The sequence below is a fragment of the Typopeltis vanoorti genome, chromosome 6 (assembly GCF_054136105.1).
Source record: "Typopeltis vanoorti isolate ZY-2024b chromosome 6, IOZ_Tvanoo_1.0, whole genome shotgun sequence".
Classification (NCBI taxonomy): domain Eukaryota; kingdom Metazoa; phylum Arthropoda; class Arachnida; order Uropygi; family Thelyphonidae; genus Typopeltis; species Typopeltis vanoorti.
In genome coordinates, this window is record NC_143554.1 from 82205309 (window position 1) to 82226553 (window position 21245).

Consider the following 21245-nt stretch of genomic DNA (forward strand, 5'->3'; position numbering starts at 1 on the left):
CTCTATATTTATTCTTCGAACTCTCGGGACACATTCTGATATCGCATAATTTAACTATTTAAATGCACTGTCGATATTATTTCCATCCAGCAACCGATCCCATTCCACTGAACTCAGTATACACCTCCGTTGGTCATAATTTCCTGCTTTATAGTTCAGCATACAACCTTTTCTAAATGGAACATTCATAAACTTAGTCACTTCCCAAGCGAGTACCGCATGATCACTGTCATCAACTGGAGGCAGAATACTTACGTCTTTAACTTATACGCCCTCTGACACTATAATCAAATCTAACACTCTTTGATCTCGAGTTGCTTCTGTCACATGCTGCTTGAGGAAGTTGTCCCTCAACAGCTCAATTAAATGCATTTTCATTCTTCTCATAAGATTCTACTGCTACCCAATCAATATTTGGATAATTAAAGTCTACCATTATGATTACTCTTTTCGCGCTCATCTTTTCTATTTGGCGATGCATTTCTTCATCATTAACAACCAATCCACCAGGTCTGTAACAACACCCTTCTATGTAATTTTTCTTGTTAGATTCCACCTCACACCAGATGGCTTCAAACTCACTGCCACATGAAATATTGTTAGTAGTATTACTACAATCATAGGTCTCAACTCTAACTGGATTTAAGTAATCGGATATCATTAGCAGCACGCCTCCCTCCTCTCCTATCCTCTCTATCCTTCCTAAAAATGACACTCGATACCAGTTAGTAGGTCTGATTCTGATAGCTAGTTCTCACTAATACTTACAATCTGAGGTCGCTACATATTGACTAAGGCAACAAACTCTATCCCTTTGTTTCTGATACTCCTAGCATTCGTGTACAGACATAATAATCTACCTATTTGTTCTTTTGTATTGTCTTGTCTGCAGTCTGCCTGACACAGGTGGACAACTTGTAGATCTCTATTCTTCTCTAATGTCTTACACATGTAGACATCTTTTGCACACATATGATGGGTCCGAACCGGACGAACACAAACCTGAAATCGTTCTCTCGTCGTCAACAATTCCATGACAAGCCCATTCCCGTCATTAGCACAGTTATATAACGTTGTCTCTTTTACACTCACATTCATACCATTCCTCCCTTTATAATTTAATTTCCCTGACTCTGTGTGTTAGATCTCATACCAGTTATTAGTTTTTATAGATTCTGATATCAGACGCATTCAAGTGTAGGCCGTCCCTCTTATACAAATCCAATCTTCCCTCAAACTCACTCCACACATCCAAAAACTCGCATCCATTCCTTCTACATAGCCTACACATCGAATCGTTTGCCATCATAGCCCTACTTTTTAATTCATTTTTATCGTAGCGAGGTAAAATACTAACGATTTTCACTTTCTCACTCTTCACTCTCGCCTCTTTCAACAACCCTTTCATGTCCTCTCTCATACTGAACTTATCGCCAGTTAAATCGTTCGTACCTACTACAACTACGATTTCGTTTATTTTTCTTTTCTGTTTTTGAATTACTTGAGTTATATTTTTAATTTTCGGTCCAGAAAAACTCGATATTATAACTCTCTCATCTATAGCATGTTTTATTATAGTGCATGTTTCTTTTTCTCCTTATGCTTATTTAAAAGTCTCTCAACTTTTTGCAATCCCCGCGTCGTCTCTCTGATAATCTGCTTCAAGTTTGTGTTGAGATTTCACCCCTTTTTATGAAAAGTTTATGGAAGCTATAAAGTGGTTTTTAATTCTATTAAACTAGGCAAAGCATTTTTACAAAATCTATAGTGATTTTATATGTTAGCAGCTTCCTTTTTGATGATAAAATGTATAGACTTCAGGAAAAGTAACAAGAAGAGGTCGTTTTCTGAAATCACTGAAATTTTCTTCGTGAGTATTTTAAAATCTCCTTCTTGTATCATTCTCTTCCATCTCCAATATAATGGTCACTTTTACAGGCTGTACAGGAGTAGCTTGAATAATATTTACCGTTTAATAAGTATGGAGAATTTCCCATCGAATTTAATGCTGCACTGCAGCTTTAAAATGGCTGTCGCTTGACATTTTCTTCTGAAACAAAAGTTGGAGAAGCAGGTTGAGTAATATTATGAAGATATATCTGTTTCAGTCGAATGGCTACCTCTTTTCCTCCAGAACCGTGAAAGCTTTTCTGAATAAAACGCTCCCTGAGCGATGGATTCGACGTAGCGGACTTATGCATTGTCGCCTTCCAGACTTGATATCCATGGACTTTTTTTTTTCTTTTGAAGGTGAAAAGTGCCTGCATCCTGTTTTTTTTTTTTTTTTTTGAAAATCTGCATTAACTGAATTTAACTTCTCATTGACCTAATTGACATATATACGTTATACAACGTTTTTTCTGAGACAGAATATCGATTTATGGTCTATAGAATAACTGCTACCATAAAGAAGATCTACATGGGATTGAAAAATAAAAGAACTTCGATCTCATTTTGATATTCACAATATTCATACAGCAGTATATTGTTGTATGAATATTGTGTATTGTTTTAAATAAATATTGTAAATGTTAGTAAACGTTTTTATATAAATCTCACCCACAAAAGGTCATAAACCTAGAACATATTAAAACCCTGAGTGAAATTATGGATTATCTGGATACCCTGTTTCATCATCTGCATCCATGGCTGTATCCATGTATCATGGATATACGAAAATTAATTTTGAGGATTAAACATTTAATTCCCTTCTTTTTGTAAAAGCGATTAGGCTTTACATTTTTGTTCTCATAAAAACCGGCTGTGATTAATGAGAGATTCTAAATATACACTCAAAATATTCTAGTTTGTATGGTACTGGTACTATTACTGTGGTTCTCATGTACTTATTTTAATTTTATATATATATGTATTTTATATATGTTATACTTTACCGAAAAATGAGTTGCGTATATTTAGTACTGTGCTAGGTAATCCTTACTCCTACTCTTTAAGACAGTTCTATCGATTTCAGTTCATCCAGTAAATAGAATGATGGTCGTCCACAGATCCGAGCGATGAAAATCATTTCGCCACAAATATGACGAAGCATGTAATTAAATCCTCTAAATATTTATTCTGCCCACAAGACCGAAAATTGTCATAAACATGCTAATTTTCAATGTAACAAGAACAATTTCGAAGAAAATCAACTTTGATATCCTACTTTGATTCGATTTAGCAGATTCTTTATCTCCTTTCCTCACAGTATCATGTGAAAAAATACTCCACTTTAGTGTTTTTCTGTTTAGTATTAAAAAAAAAACATTCCGCGAGAAAGAGTTACTCGTGAGTCTCTTGTTGCCACAGAGTTCACAACATTACAAAACTAATCGCACCGTTTTTCTCAGCAGTAAAATAATAACATTGTTCACCTCGGTAGAAAATTCATGGCATAGTTTCTTACTGGTACGCTAAGACTACGTGAGAAGAGAATTAAGATTTTGAGCCTGCTAAACGGCCGAACTGGTTAGCAAAGGGATGGTGTCTCCCGCTTTCCTTTTAACAGGTTGTCGGTTTAAATTCCCACGTAACGGGTATTTGCCGTTTACGAACATACGCCGTTTAACAAGTTATCTCGGCTATTATTTGAATTTTCAGAGCCGTATATAGTTAGCCACACAAGGTAGATAATAGTTACCTAGTTGTCTCGATTATATTATATACCGAAGAGTCATAAACCGTATAACCATTTATGCTGTTCTGGTTTGTTTGACAGCGTGTTAGCAATTTTTTATGCTTATTTGTACAAGAAAGTTAGATTAATAGGATGTTTGTTTAAAATTTTTCAAATTAGTTTGTGTGATGTAGTGGCTTCGCCTCTTACTCATAATCAGATTTGCAAATTGATTTTATCGATTTTGAGTTCAGCAAAGGAAATTTTGATTATCGATGGCGGGAAGGTAAAAGACCTCCACATATGTTCAAGGAAGTTTACAATTATAGCTTATACTGTTATCTCACCTTGAGGATCAGTTAATACACTCTTTTAGATTTATTAATGTCTGATTTATTAATTTATTAAATGTCTGCTTCGTTCTTTGTCTGCTCTTCGGCTGTGAGTATAAATCTTTAAGGAGTTGAGTTACAGAATATCGATGGATAACTGAGAGCAGTAATTGATTTTCTTGTAGACATTCTGCACTTGCTTCAGAAAGGCATGCAGTTCTTTGATGGCAAGAGGTGCAGTCTACGGAGAAATCCATTATCAGAACATCGTGCTTCTTATTAATCTTTAAATATTACTAGTTCATGTTGTTGTGATCAAGGCGATGGCATTTCGGTCGTTGGCATCTCGATTCCAAATGTTTTAAATATTTATTATACTATATGTACACTAGACGGAATATTTAAATTATACAAGAATGTTTAACAAATTAAGGTAACCTGCATTTTATTCTGATGTACATATGTAAGAGAGATAAATCGACTTTGGTTCAGGCGTCACTTTTTCTCATAGTCGACAAAGATGTTTATGCATTTTCTCCACCGTGGTATCAAGGTATTTCTTACGGTGTAGACAAAATCGGTGTTAAGTAACATTAAGCTGCACATCGCCATTGGCTAAAATCTCTTTCCATGAAAGTGCTCCTTAATGGCCCAAAGAGATGGAAATTATTGCGTGCAAGATCAGGACTGTGCGATGGAAACAGTCCTGATCTTGCTGTCAATATCCAAATGCCAACGCTCAGCATTAGCATTATCTGAATGGCTATTTGTTTAGCGTATCCGCTTTCCAAGTAATGGATTGTGGGTTTGAATCGCACTGTGGATATGGGTGTTTTATGAATGCACTTAGGTTGAAGATAAATTTCCTCCTTCTCTGTTAGACTATGATCGTGAAAAAAAGTCCCATATTTAGTCTCTTCAGCAGGATTGCCGGTTAGTACCCTTGATAGGCTAAAGGGTACTAACCGGCTTTCAATGGTATACAAGATTCACATAAAAAAGCTGAATCCTGAGAGCGATTCTTTATTAGACCCATTCCATGAATGGTGTTTGGAGATAGTTATCTTATGTTATCTGTATTTTGTTGACTGTAGGTATGTTGTGGTTCTTGTTTTTTTTTTTTTAAATATTAATCCCATTCACGAGAGGCTGAAGACTGGTGTTGTGTAAACCAAAATAGGATAAGAAGAGAGAGAGAGAGGGAATCTATTAATTAAAAAAAACTGTTGATGTTATAGTCTGAGAACTGCGTTATAGAAGTTGTTTCAGAGGACAAAGGCACGTTGAACGAAATAGGAAGAGGCGGGGTTTATTCGATGAGTTCGAAGTTGGATTGTGAAGGAATATTTACAAGCAGCTGCTTGCGTGTTATAGGTTTAGATGAAAGTAAAGTAATCATAGAATCAGCAGAATGTCACTGAATAGTATGCGAAAAAAAAAGGCATAAATTAGAAACAGAAAGTCTGTGAAAATTTGGTTGGATTGAGGGTGCGGGTAGACTGGTCATCAATTATTCGAGTTGCTTTTTTTCTGGATAATATCCGTTGCTTTCTCAGCCTCCCCTCCCAACGTTTTTTTTTCTCTTTTTTTATTGCTGAAGAAGCTAGGTAGGTAATGCGTTAGTGCCAGTAATATTAGAAGACAAATGACGAACAGTCGAAGAAAAGAAATGTAATGTTATCTGGAGATCTAGATACAATATTCTTATCGGTAAGGAAAGGGTGGAGTAAGAGAAAAGCATGATCTTTCTCGCAAGAAAGAAGGCAGGAGACTGTTTTGGTAGTATTGACAATAAATATTGTTGTTTTTCCCTACTCCGTATCAATGAAGGGCAAAGCGATTAGTGTTAATGGTATTGATTATGGAAACCTTTAAAAGCTGGGAATGTTTGAGTACTGCAGTGTTACCAGATAAATAGGACGAACAGAGTGTGTGTTGTCTGCAGAACTATGAATAGGAATTGATGCTCGTGAGAGCTCATTTATGAATCTGAAAAAAAAAAGCGTATCTATGAGTGCTGTGTGGCACTTTTGCATTGGTAGGAAAATATGATACTAGTCAGAGGGGGAAGGTAGACCATAATATATAGTTTGTAATGTATGTCTATGTCTTATCAATATCATGTTGACTGGAATTGGAAGCACTGTTTCTGAGTGCTTAATGTATCATGGTAAGGTCCTTTTAATAATTTCAGTAGAAGTTTACTGGGAGAACAAAGTTATACTGAAAAAGTTAGCAAAGTGAAGTAATTTTTTTTTACTAATGAAATGCGTTAAGTGGTTAGCCATTTATTTAATAAATATTGCAAACTTTACGTAAGTAGAGAAGCGCCAACTAGTTGAAATACGCACTGCTTCCAATGCACTCTAGTTAAACAAAGAAATCTTCTACCGTCACTCCTAATTAGAAATCCCAGACCGATCCGTAACTATCTGAGCTTTCCTGGAACTTTGTTAAAAAGCTATGTGGCATTCAGCCAAGATTTTAAGTTCATAACAGCATAGTATAGTGGGTTCCGTTTTGTCTGAGTTATTCTATATTGCAGTTAGCTGTAATTGGAACTACCCTTCTTTGCTGCATCTACTACGATTGGTTACTTAAACCAATTGATTCAGCTTCCTGTCTGCTTCTGCCGCCTTTGTCCCTTAGTCTGTTCTATCCTGAAACTAAGCCATTATCTTAATATCTTTACTGCTCATTGCTAACTAAGCAAAATTAACTAGCGTCATAATTCCACAGGGAAATATGGCTTTTCTTTATTTTTCCGCTAGAGGGCGCATAGTTGTCTCCAGAATTACAGTATGGAAGAAAGTTGATTAGGGAAAAGTATTATTCACTTAATGAGAAAATTTAATGACTATATTCAGTGCAGACTGTTCTCATTGCTTCTAAATAATGCACGTTCTGCTAATGTTATGACATATCATTAAAGAATTATTATTTCTCAATGTAGATGGCGCCACCTGTATTTAATTAATAAATAATTGAAATAATTGTACTTCGTTTTCTCATTTCCATACTGGTATACAGGAAACTCCACTTAAGGTTGTGGTTCATTTATCGATGATCCGCGTTATGTGAAATCCACATTCTTCCTGGATTTGAGAGTGTTATCATCAGATAGGATGCTGACTCTCGAACTCCAAGGCATCTCAGTGCATCCAAGGAAATAAATTTTAATGCTAGAAAATATAAATAGACTCGCACAATAAAAATATGTTTTTTTTAAAGATTCCTAAAGTAATATTTAAAAATTAAAAATATTAAAAATAAACAAAAAAATTCAACTAATAAATTTCACAAAGCTCGTTATTATAGTATTTTTTTCTGGTAATTTCTGACGGTTGATGGGCAAAAATAAATACTTTTGCACCGCATTATAACAAATTCGCGTTGTTAGGGGTCGACAAACTCAGTCCTATGTAATACACTTGTTTGTAAAAAATAAATACAAAATCAAACTGTTAGTTTACCCTATCATAGGTGTAAAGAAAATAAATATGGAAATATATATGAATGAAAGAAAATAAATATGGAAATATATATGAATGAAAGAAAATAAATAGATCTTTTTTGTTTTGGAAGTATAAGGTTGAGAAAGAAATAAGAAGAAAGTAGACGGGGAGGTAATCGATCTGTTAAAAGTCCCAACTGTGCCATATATATTGACCGTGTCTCACACGTGCCACGAAGATTGTCGATAACTCCGTGATTATACGAATGGCAGCGATTGACCTGGTACATCGGTGCTGTGCGGAGACAGCACTGAATGACCTCCCCGATCCTGGAAGATAAATGGTAACGGGAAGCGATTAACCTTTCATTTGGAACAGATCTTAATTGAGAAAGATCTCTCGTGAACGGGTAAAGTTGTGAATGGAATTCTAAAGTTTCTGGAATTCTGTGACTGGCTTTGTAATTCTCTGTGGAATTGATGCGATTCCCATGCGAGAAACCAAAATAGCGAATGCATTCACGGCGTTCAAATAACCTGTGATTTCTCTCTACTTTTCCGAATACCTTGTTAAAAGCTAAGCCAGGTAACCAACTCCATAAAACTTCGGAAGTTCGCCTAAGGATATTTATTGAATTGTCTGAGCACGCTGTTGCCTTTAACATCTTTTATCTGCTTTCCACTTTTTTTTCGATTTTATAAGAAGCAGACTGCTCTACTATTGCTATTCACGTAACTGCCTATGGTAGATATCGTTTCCATAACTATTTCGCAACTTGGAGTATTTCTCAACACGTTTTTTATTTTTCTATCCTCATACCTTCTTTCATTTTAAATGTAAATAAACCTAAGCTCTCTTTCAAATCGAAATGCATCTCATTGAGTGAACATGTTGTAATTAGTTTTATTTTCTATGAAAAATAACATTTTGGTTATTTATTTTATACAGAATTCCGTCTACGAAAACTGGAGGATCTTTAGTAAACATTTTAGTACTCTAAATTATCATGAGTTAAAAAGACAGGAGGAACTTATGCGTTTCATGAGCTTTTAGATTCTAGTTAGTGGAAAACACTTATGTTGGTAACAGATTTCGAAAGAAAACGGTATTAGAGATCAATTAAAATAATTAGTAGTTGATGAAGTGGATTCGAAGCTGTATTGTAAATTGGTGACTGGTTGCAAAACGGATGTTCATAACGCCGGAGGAAAGATCGAACTGTACTGTAGATGAACCTTATTCTTGGACGTATCAGTAGTAGAGGCATAGTGTAGTCTTTGTCTGTGGACTAACGAGAGGAATGAATAGGTAAGAATAGTTTATGGAGCACATTCACAAACACGTGAGCAATATTCAATGGCTGAACTGATCTAGGACTCTTACACGGTGTAATGAAGTGTACCTTGTGGAGCGGAATAGGAAGCCTAGTTTTTTGGATGCTTAAGCAGCTCTTGATGCTTTATATTTATTCCGGAAGAAATTTGCAGCTACTGTCAATTAAGATATTGGGATATCTTCGTGAATGAGAACTTGCATGGAATCAAACATGTCTAACTTTTAGAATGATTCAGATTGAATAAATTATCTACCATTGGAGAATGATATGATGATTTGGAGATCGGCAGTTAGGAAGTTTGTTGTAGATGTTCTTGAAGTCCTGTAGGTTTGTGCATCAAATGATAACATAAGGAGAAGGAGCGCCAAGTACTCTTATTTGCAAAACTGTATCAGGGAAAAAGATGAATGAAGGAAGAGAGTGAACGATAAAATACGATTATGGTCCACTCCAACATTAGTGGAGAAGAGGAACATTAAAAAGTCATACATTCTCAAATGTAGCCAGAGCGGAAACCAGACACTTACTTGCAAAAAATGTGCGTGGATCATCTCCCTCCCATGCACTTTATAAATGGTATTACTCTGGTCCTCTGGTTTGCCGAATGGGTAGTGTTGTATAAGCTCTCTACTCATTCAAACTGACTGTGCTTTTGAATTTCACTTTGGGTATGGATGTTTGTGACTATGCGCCAGATAATTTTCATCTCCAAGTACGAATCTTCCATCCCCACTTATTCGAGGTCTGAATCGGCTCGAAAAGTAAAATTGCTGGAGTGGACCATATTTGGTCTCTAGAGCACGGTTGTTGGATTATTTTGTCCTTGGCTCATTTACAGTTAACTAATACTAATCATTGTATCATACACGTTTACAACCTTTCGTGAATGGGATTCACACAAAAATTCTAATTCTTCTCCTCAGTTTTGGAGGCATTTCATGGATGCACCTGTTTTAGTAAGCAGCTACGTAAATAGATTGTAATCGAGATTTTAATGGTAAAATTTAATTAGTAACATAGTTATTTAAATTTAAATATCACACATATTCGTGTTTTTCTACAAGAAAAACTCCTGAAAATGCATTGTATGATGTTACAGTTACTATAATGTTTGAGTTCCATGAATAACTTTGGTTAGTAATGAGCAGAAATGAGGCATTTTTCTTTCTCTATTATATTTATTACGGAAATTTATAATTCTCATAACAACAGAAAGTAATAGTAAGCTATGGATACCTTGCCTACAAAAGATGGAAACTGTGGAAAAGGCATATTTCCCTTGATGATACTTTCAGGAAAATATGCCGGTATTGGCAATAATGGGACTGCAGAAATCTTAAACATAGACAGGCGTTAAGAAGTCTTAGGTATAATTACTATGTTGGGTTAATGTGTATGCAAAACAGTTTCAACATTAGCACTTGAAAAGCTGATGACAGAGTTCTTTTGTCCTTTGAAAATAATAGATTTCACTACGTGATTGAAAATTTCCTCACGAAATACAAGAGTAGTAATTATTCATCTCTATATGCGGAAACCGAAAACAGTACTGTAAATTGCGATCCATTATCCTTTTTATATAGATTTGTTTTCAGTGATTTTATTTAAGCATTTTAAAACATCATCGAGTCTAATTTCTAATGGTTACGTTTGCATGACTTGAATGAAAGGAATGCAATTATTTATTTAAAAAACTTGCTATTCGTTCAGTTTAGTAAGTGTTAAAATGGCTACCGGTACGACATGAATTTATACTCAAGAAGAGTATAAATTCATATCGTACATCTTATGATATTGAAATTCGCTGAACTGTTCATCTCTTGTATTTCCATATTTCTATGTTCCAAATACATTTCGATGTATTTCCATAAAGAATGAAGAATATTCATCTCTGAAGTGCATCTTGCGTTTATATACTATTATATGTAGCCCCATACAAATTACAAATCTAGATGTCTGGAATCCACCACCCAGTCCTTGAACTAACATGAATCACCGGTAAGGGAATACTCGTTGAATTCTTGTTAGTGGAAATGTGGGGTCTTCTGTCATGTGCTCGTAATATGTCTTTATGCAGAGTTTGTTTAGCAATGTTTTCAAAGAGGACAAATAGTCCATTTTACAAGAAATACGCATAAATGTCACTGGCTTTGCAAGGAAATGTATGGTCCAATGAGCTGGTTATCAATGAGACCACATTAGACGTTTTAGATAAACAATGTTGTTAATAGCAATTTACATTTCAATTCCATCAAGTAGCTCTTGCTTTGGTAAATAAATTATAGCAATGGAATGGGGAGGGAAATTGTTTCATAATAAATGCAAAATTTCAACTCATTTCGAAAGTCAAGATGTTGAATTCGCTGGATATAGACTGATACGATGCTTCATTACGTAACCTTTTCGAGATTGCCATGCGTAGACTGACGGAATTCTTCTGGCACTTACACTTGGACTGTAGTCTGCTATTTGAATAATGCTTTCCTTTTCATCCATATTTTGTCATACTGGTGTTCAGCAGTGGACGACGTACTCTAAAATAAGCTACTTTCTCACAACTTTCAGCAAACATTACTGAACACGCCAATCTAAGATTCTTCGTCCATTACAAAACCTGTATACAAAATGCATATCTGCATATTCTTTATTGGAAAATGTAAATGTGATGTTCACAGTTGCTTTCAATAATGATGATGCAAGGGTCTAATACCACACGCCAGATTGTACAACCCGATTGACTGTTTGTCTTCTGAAGTGCTACTGCGCTAGCTTGCCAATGATTATGTCCACGCCTGCTCGTGCATTTTGCATCAAATACTCCCAGTTCTACAGCAGTTGAAAGTCGACCCATATTCATGTGGCATTTTAGACTCCGGATGGCGTCGAGAATAAAATATTGAAGTATTAACATAAAGTTGCAGGTTCTATCAGAAAATCCTGAGGAATGGTTTCCTTCAGCATATCTAAACTGGGTACTGGAACTATACTAATAGCGAACACGCTGGCGAATCACTCGAAAAATGGAGTTAGCGGAGGTCTGGATTCAGTTTTTTCTGCTGCGGATGAATCATGTAGAATTGAATGAATTATTAGTAATTCTAATACATAAAGATTTATGATAAGGGGCTTTTTATGTACTTGTAGAAGCTTTGATGCTTCTAATTTTAGGTAAGTGGATAGGATAGGATAGAATATTTTGAAGTGTTTAAATAGAATCAGCGAAAGATCTATATAAAAAGGATAATGGATCCAACACGAATAAGCTATATCTGGAGAAAGAGGTGGCTTCAAATGGATGTGAAGAGCAGGGTCATGTAATCGGGAAAGGGTATGCTGGCTGCACTATAAATCTAAGCGAAAAAAAAAACTCCTGTACTTCCCAAATCCGATTTCTCTATCTGTCTCAGTTAAGCCATTGATGGAATATCAGTAAACTTTCGACACTTATTAGTCTGAAACTTCTTACTTCCTTTCTAAGGATATATTTAACTGGTCTTGTATTTTGCTCTCAACACGAAAATTTACTCTAATCAGATAAAAAAACAAAACAAAATTGCAGTTATTACGCTATCTTCGTTACTCTGTTCATTTTTTTCGGTTGATTGCGATAGTTTGTTTAGCTTTTCCAGCACTAAACGTAAAGAAGCTTAAAGTCGTTAAAAAAACACATTATCGAACTGTTTATCTGCAATGAGATAACACCGTTGTATAAGTAATGAAGGTTTTTCTAGGATTGCTACCTTAAATTTCGTTTGTAGCATTTTTTTTTAAACTGCTGACTAAAAGAAGGGATAAGGCTCGTCTGCGACAAGCTTATGTAGGAGTTGTGCATGCATAGGCAATGAGAGAAATTGCTGATAATTCTGAGTCATCTGAAACGGAAGAGATGCGGAGAAAAAAAAAAGTCCTGTTAATAAGAAAGCCTCATTATCTTACTAGGAGTGACATGCTTTTATTATAGAGCGCAATTCTCGGAGACTACGTACCATAATAAGATTCGCGAAGACAGGTGTAGTTCGTGAATTCATTCCTCGAATTTTAACTAGGTTCAGACAACGCATTGTTAGTAGGGATAATGAGAAGCAAGCAGGATGGGTGGAGGAAATAATCAGAATGTTGTCAGGAAAGATAATAGTTCTTTCTACGATCTCCCGGGTCTAGTTATTATTCGAATAACAAGATCTTGGCTTGTAATTGTTTCTTGTATTATTCTTTAACTCTAAGTGATTCCAGAGATCAACGGCCCATGTAGTGATAGATAATATACAGTAATCAGGCGCGTTAGTGATTACTTCATATCATGAATTAAAAGAGATGGTGAGTTAAGAATAATGCACACAGGAAATTAGAAATTAGTTAAATTCAAGTGAACACATTTCCGAGCGAAATCCTGTTCTTCCCAGTACATTTGAATGGATGGATATCCTTATTTAACAACCGATCATGTAGGTTCTGTTGCTATATAATGAACAGCGTCACCATGCAAGTATGCTATTACGACAGGTACAATTTTTTTAATTTGTTTCATTTCCTTCTTATTTTACATGAAATACAATTACACGAAGCAGATCACCACAAATGCTGCCTTAGAGACAGGTAGTAGCAACCACTACACAATCATAGCAACACTTTCCTCCAGATTGCGCACTTCTTGCAGTTTCTGTATTTTATATTTTGCGCCGAATATGTAAGTATGCATATTCGGCGCAAAATTATTTCGTTTCGATCGCCAAACTAAGCGCAGGAAGAAACCAAAAACAATTAGTCCAATACATAGTGGCAACAACATATATGTTTTCAGTTACGTACTAAGAAAAAAATGTCTATATTAGAATATAGATACACATGAATAAATTCGTGTACCGAGATGTATGTCAGAGGTAATCAGAAATAGAAACTGTCCCTGCAAACGTTTGCCAAGACTTGCGCGATCGACTTGTTTTCGAATTATTTCAGTTTTCAAAAACGAATCAGTTAAACCATAGGCATCAAATCGCAACTCTGCTGTACGTTTAGGCTGTTGGAAAACTGGGGAACACAAAAGAAAGAAAGAAAGTATTAATGTCTTAATAAGTCTTAACGAGAATAATTTACAAAAGAACTATCGTCCCAGCAAGCATAAGCAAAAATAGTATGTGATTCATTAAAATCTCGTTAAAATATGTAGTAAATTTAATTCGTGTGCGTGCGTGTGTGTGTGTGTGCGCGACATATGACATTTTTGATCATAATAATACAAAGTATAGTATATGTATTTCCCATATTCTTTGTATTTCTGTGATATCATAATATGTGTAGTTAATTTCTAACATTGTGCCTCTGGTCTTCTCGAAATATTTTTACTGCCTGTGGCCTAATTAAGTACATCTAGTTAAATTCATCAGTATTAAGCTGTAAGAGCTTCCGTAGCACAGTCGGTATCATATTTACAATGTCCACCGGTGGGAAAGACTAGAATTTGAATGCCGTCCAAGACTCAGGCAATCTTTATAAGGACTTTTCAAATGAAGGCGTTAGGGTCTTATACGGAAGCAGGAGGGTTTTCCTATCAGAAAATCGGAGTTTTCACCTCGCAATCAGGCAAGGAACACACACAATTTAAATACACATTTGTATATAAGTTACAAGAAAATAGGAATTTTTATTCCTTTTTCCTGACTTTTTCTACCTTTCTGCATGCATTTAAATTCCGTTTATAAACTTTCTTGGCTGTTTTTTATCTACTATCTCGATAAGGATAGTAGATACGTAGTCATCTAATGGGCTAGTTATACGATCGCTTAAGCAGAATTCTCTTTTAATTGTGGCTAATAAAGCAGACCATCATCTAAATTATCAAATTGCTATTCACTGATCTAAAACTCCTGAACAATCGAATCACTGCTATTCAATTATTTCCTATGGCTATAATCGCTTTAATCCCTTTTGAATTCATGAAATATTTTACTCCTGTTGTGCTCTATATGACCTCTGGACATGCTGCCGACTGTTCACACTACTTAAATGGGTAAAATATCGCTGACATGTTTACAGTATGAAAAATTTCTTTCAGTAAACAAACGAAATCCATAAAACTTTCCATGAAAGGTTTTGTTATTTCATCTGTTCCAGTGATTAATTTTTATGCAAATTCCATGTGGATCTTTTTTTTTTTCTTAATATGAAATATCGTATTACCAGTTCCTGATCACGTAACCGAATAATTTATTTGATAAAATGCACTTCAGTTAAGATTTTGAACGAACGTTAAGCGAGTGTTATTTGCTTGGATTATTTGATTTTCTGTGAAATAAATCACTTTTATAATAAGGTTTGGAGGCATCAGTTAGGTTCTTATAACATTATTACAAATTCTTATGCTCCGCGGCGAATATTCTTAAGTAGAGGTTTTATAAATGCCCCAGTTGCGAGTTTCGTTTGTTTCATGGCGTAGACGGTTCTTTCGAAATCCGATTTCCGTGTTTTACCTTATAATATCAACACACGACATTTCCTGTTTCTAAGAAATGTGCCGTTTGTCTTGAGTCGAAAAAGAACACAGAGATATCCTTTGTGGGCGCTAATCGGCTTTTAGATTGGAAGTAATAACACCAAATTGCTATTTGCTTCATTGGTCCAACTGGAAACACCACAAAGATGTGATTTATTGTGTTTTTTAATATCGCATCGTGCCTTACCCCCTTCATGAATCTTCCCTTGTCTCTTTAAACGCTATTTTCTAGATAAAGAATTCCTCGGTCCCATCAACAACAGCAAAAAAAAATTCTTTTGATGATAAAGCCTCCAATAGCTCGTTCCAACACCATTAGCTACCTCGACGATGCGAAGTAAAAAATGAAGGGACACGGCTCCTCATCTATTCACCATTTGCCGCATCCAGCCTTTCGTTCTAGGTCATCACTGGTTGCAGTAACATCCCCTAACCTTTGTGCTGCGGAGCAAGTTTTGAGATGTCGACGACATTTCAGTAAATAATGCGAACGGTATTGATTTTAGAAGGTTATATTGTTTTGTTCGCGTGTGTGTGTGTGTATCTTCGAGAGACAGAGACTGACTAAACTCTGCTTCTGTCTTGTTAGTGTTAGCGTAACCATAGCAATTGTTCTTAACGTCTTCGTGAATTATAGGTGCGTCGTCTTCATAAGTTTAGACACGCAAGAAAACGAGGAAAGCAATTTTGTGATTCTGCTCTTACGAAAGGAAGTGGTCACATAAGATGCAAGATGCGGTTAATCCTTTCTTAACCTATTTCAAGGAATACTAGTTCACATGAAAACCTTTAAACCTTGGGCATGTTTTATGTTATTTATTTACTTATTTTGAAACTGGTATGTTATTTTTGCACCATTTTCTGTATATATATACTAGGAAAGCAGGAATGTAATAGACATTGGAACAGATATAGTACTCTTTAAACGTCCTAATCATCTTGCATGAATAAATGTATCACCATTTATTCTTTCCATGCATAAAAATGGAAGATTCTCATCCGAATTGATCTCAACTAATGCTTGAAAAGTGATTTTCTATCCTTGAAGTGGGACTGTTAGTTACGTCTTGGTTGGGAGCGTTGAATTTTCGATTCGGTTAACTCCTTGACAATTGAGCGAGGATGATTTAAGAGAATATACCTAGTATTATCCTTTTCTTGAAAAGAAATGAAACTTTACGTAAACGTACTTGGGTGAAATACATGATTGTAAAAAAATACAGATCATTGTGGTTACAATCGGTGAATATCATTTCCTGCCTTTGTTCTAGTGGATAGCGTACTCGCTTCCAACTGTGAATGTGAATCCTACTAACTGCCTGGATGTTTGTGAATGCCTTTAGGTGGGAGAATTTCATTGCTCGATATGAGACTACCCTCCTACTTACTGGAGGACTGAAATGAGTTTAAAATGTTTAGCCTCTAAAGCAGGACTTCCAAGATTATATAAGAAAATAAATAAAAAAGTAAGTATAGTCCACATTTACTAATATACTTGGAGCCACATAAACATTAAATACAGATATGGTGTACAACGAAGTCTTATGATGATGAAATAAATGCCATCGTATTGAGTTGTTGGATTCGATTTTAGACCAAGCAAACAAAGCGATCATTTTAAAAATTTACTTATTTTAATTTATAAATATTAAGGAATTCTACTCCTCAGCAAATAGGTCCCATGATATTTATAGATTAAAATAATTTGCAGCGTATATAAATTTTTCATCCCATTTATTAAAACTACAACATAGCATTTTAGCCATTAAAACGTTATCTGATTCAGCCGGAGTTAGTTTCTTCCCGTTTTCATCAGTGATAATATGCAGGTGCCTTTTGTTCACAAAATACACGATGAGAATAATCCCCCATCCCTCACCCGGTCTAATAGTAGCAATGTAACATGTGACAGATGTCACCAATGATTGTCTTTCTTCCTTCTGATTATTTGTTCCCAGTCGAAGACAGTAGAAGGGGGCCTAATTTGGATGCGTAGCTCATTCAACCTGAGGTAATTTTCAGTTACTGTTGGTCAGATATCTGATGAGACGTAGATATTTTAGAGGCAAATTTATTTGGTTAAAAATCGATTTGAAGGAAGATCTACTGGGCATTCGAGTTATAAATACAATACATATGGAACAAAAAAACAACAACATCCAAATGTCGTTTAGGCAAGTTTTTCTTCGAAACATGTGAACCGTACTGCTTGTTTGTAAACCGAAAAAGAAAGAACTTTACCAGATACCGAATGAAGGCTGAATGTCTGTACGCATGTATTGTGACAGATCATAGAATACACTCAGTGTGAATGGATATTATTTTTGTTTTAATTGGAGTTGTCTGGGCGCAGGAGGTCGACAGTCATAATTGTTCACAGTTATGACTGTTCAACAGTTGTTTATTTTTCCAGATTAAGTGCACGCAAGCTATTTTCATATAACCAACGAACTCAGCAGGAGATATAATTACTTTAGCTGCGTTAAAAAGAAGGTTCCATTAATTAAAATTTATCATTTCTGGAAAAGAAGATCGGTAGTTTGTTTTCATTTTTCTACTTTGGATATTCACAAAAGGATAATAATAAAATGCACACTGCTGCTGCTATTACTGTTAATAATAATAATAATAATAATAATAATAATAATAATAATAATAATAATAATAATAATAAGAAGAAGAAGAAGAAGAAGAAGAAGAAGAAGAAGAAGAAGAATACTCCAGAGTAATTATTAGTACCTATATTATAAATAATTAGAAAATATGGAACGGTAAGCAGAACAGAAAATGTTTATATTAATTGATAAATAAATATATTGATCAATTACAAATATAAATTACAGCTTATTATGAATTATGCGTGCATAATAAAAATAATTATTCCAAGAAAAGTACTATGAAAAATGTTTTCATCCCCTGACATTAGAAAAAAAGTATCCTGGTCCGCAGCTACAAATAACCAGCTGATTCAAAATTTATGGTTCTTTGTTAATGAATATTTTATTGTGTGTTATACCAAAAAAGTTGCCGTCAAAAAAAAGAACAAGTCTTTCTTTTATGTCTCGATTAAATACATCCTTCCTCCTTCCCAATTGTTTTCCATTTTGAAATCTCCTTTTTCATCCCTCCCGGCAATTTGAATGACAAAAAAAAAGTGATACCCGGGTAAACATAATTTGGCCATCGTGGTCTTAACAACTCGTTTTCGAAGCTAAGCTTAATGTAGTATGAGAATCGGTCAATAGTTTAAAGCGAAACGTTTGTCTCAGAAAATGTAGATTTTGTTTGTCTTCAGCTTGAGTATAATGGAAAAGGATTTATCCATTAAACTACTTTCATATGTCTTTTGAGCTATGAAGGATTTTTCTTTCTTCCCATTTTTGCTTTCCTAAGTATGCTGTGCAATTAGTTGTGTAATTCCTTGAAGTTCTCTTAAAAAACCTTCGGAAATTACAAATTTCACGTATTTTAACCTCCTATTGAGCTAACTGTTGGGCTGAAGCATTTTTGGTTTGTCATGTAGCGACTAAAAAACTCTTGGTTTTACTAGATGTTTTAGTTTGGTGATGATGCCGAAAAAATTAGGCATCATTACGTAATTACGATTATTTATATCTGAAGGATTTGTTATGCTGCATGACGGATCATGACAAAAGCCTCAAAGGTTCAACGTTTATTTATTTATTTTTATTTTTTTGGACTAGATAATGGGATTCTTCTGCTGGTTCCCATCTGCCATACGGCCGGGGGAGGGTAGCTATATGCTACCATTATAGGGAGAGATGATTATGAGCAAGGTGGTTTCCCGTTGCCTTCCTTGCCGTAAGTATTTATGACTGTAACCTGTGTGTTCACGGGGCCGGTAATGGGATTAGTCAATTATTTTTATAACACGTCCATTGGTAGTGTTATAACACTGTTCAGGATAATACCGGTTATTATACCGGTGTATGTGTAGGAGTGGTAGGAACGGCAGCCAGCGTGTCATTGTATATAATGAGTGAATTAGCTATATATCATTATATGGTTCGTTTAAGTTAAGGGATATTACATCCCATATCGTTTCTTAGCCGAATAAGAAACTCAAAGAGTTTCATGCCGAATATAGTAGAAACTATATAAAGTTCGGCGATTCCAAGCGTAAGCAAATACCTGGATACTGCAGCAACTGACCCTAAAGGTAGTGCAAACTGAGGCAACTCATGTCTAAGGTGGAGCAAGCTCCGATCACTATTCTTGATATTTACCCATAATGTGAACTTAGCTCCTAGGAGCTGTATTTCTGTTCAACATTATGAGAGAAGGTCACTACCCAGACCGGTTTCAACCTTATGCATAGGTGAAGGGGGCTCTAAAAATAAGACGATCCCGAAAGATCGCCCAACTCAGCGTTGTTCCACTCGATGACAGGCTCACCCCGTCACCGAGAAGAACTTCTCAGCATTGGCTCTACCCAGTGGCAGGCTCACCCCACCACCAAGCAGAGCCATAATCTCAGCTGTGGCCTCACTCAGAGACAGGCAAAAACCTACCTCCAAGTGGAGCCTCTCAAAGCCAGATCCACCCCGCACCCTTTTCCACCCTCATTGGGGTCTCATCAGTGAGTAGGTAGACCTAGTTAATATCAAGTTTGTAGCGAACAGAATTTACAACCCTTCTATGAGTATTGCCAAGAAGTGTCCTAATAAATTATTAGATATATGAAGAGGCAAAGTTTCTTGTCGCCGAATTGAAGCCTTTGGCTCTTCATATATCTAATAATTTATTAGGACACCTCTTGGCAATACTCATAGAAGGGTTGTAAGTTCTGTTCGCTACAAACTTGATATTAACTAGGTCTACCTACTCACTGATGAGACCTCAATAAAGGTTGAAACCGGTCTAGGTAGTGACCTTCTCTCATAACGTTGAACAGAAATACAGCTCCTAGGAGCTAAGTTCACATTATGGGTAAATATCAAGAATAGTGATCGGAGCTTGCTCCACCTTAGACATGAGTTGCCTCTGCTTGCACTACTTTTAGGGTCAGTTGCTGCACTATCCAGGTATTTGCTTACGCTTGGAATCGCCGAACTTTATATAGTTTCTACTATATTCGGCATGAAACTCTTTGAGTTTCTTATTCGGCTAAGAAACGATATGGGATGTAATATCCCTTAACTTAAACAAGTCATATGTCGCCGAATTGAAGCCTTTGGCTCTTCATATATCTAATTATATGGTTCGTTTCCAAATGGGACACCATCAGGATGCTTGGTAATAGCCCTTTACATAAATTGCAAACTAATGTTGTTTTTAATTCTGAATAAGCAGGAAAAGCAGAAAATAATTCCCAATTACACAATGTAAAAATTATAGTAAACGGAATTAACACGGTTTTGTAAATAGTGATAATTTTTGTAAATACCTAGTGATGACCATCAAACCTTAACTGCTTCTCAGAAAGAAGAATTAAGTTCCGTGTTTCTGTCAGAAATATTTGTAGACAAAGTATGATTAATTATATATAAACCGAATATGACAAACTAAATAGCAACATGTTTTCTGTGTTATGACAAAGTGACTAAAAATGATCCCTTCTAGTTACTATAGTGCAAAATTTCTTATTTTGTATTAATTATGTATTCAATCCTTTTGTAGACTAGAGAATTCATAAAAGAATAAAAAGCAACAGTCTTCCCATTTTTAAAAAGGGCGATTTCATCCATTACACTAACAAGAAGCCTTTCATTTGTCTCACAAATGTTTGAAAATGCAATGAAAAAGAGACGATACTTTAAAAAAAAATCATCCAGCTTCTTTAGAACAAGGTAGTGCAATCCGCACTACCTTAAAAAGCGATTGGCAGACTTATTTAATTTTTCGGAATATGTATACAGTGTAATAGTGCAACACAACTGTGACTTCGGTGTGTCATCATATATAGACGGGAGTCATTCCAAGTAAAATCATCAAGGAGCTGAATCTGCATCATTTTCGATATTGAAAATACAAGAAAATACTCCCCGTTTAGTTT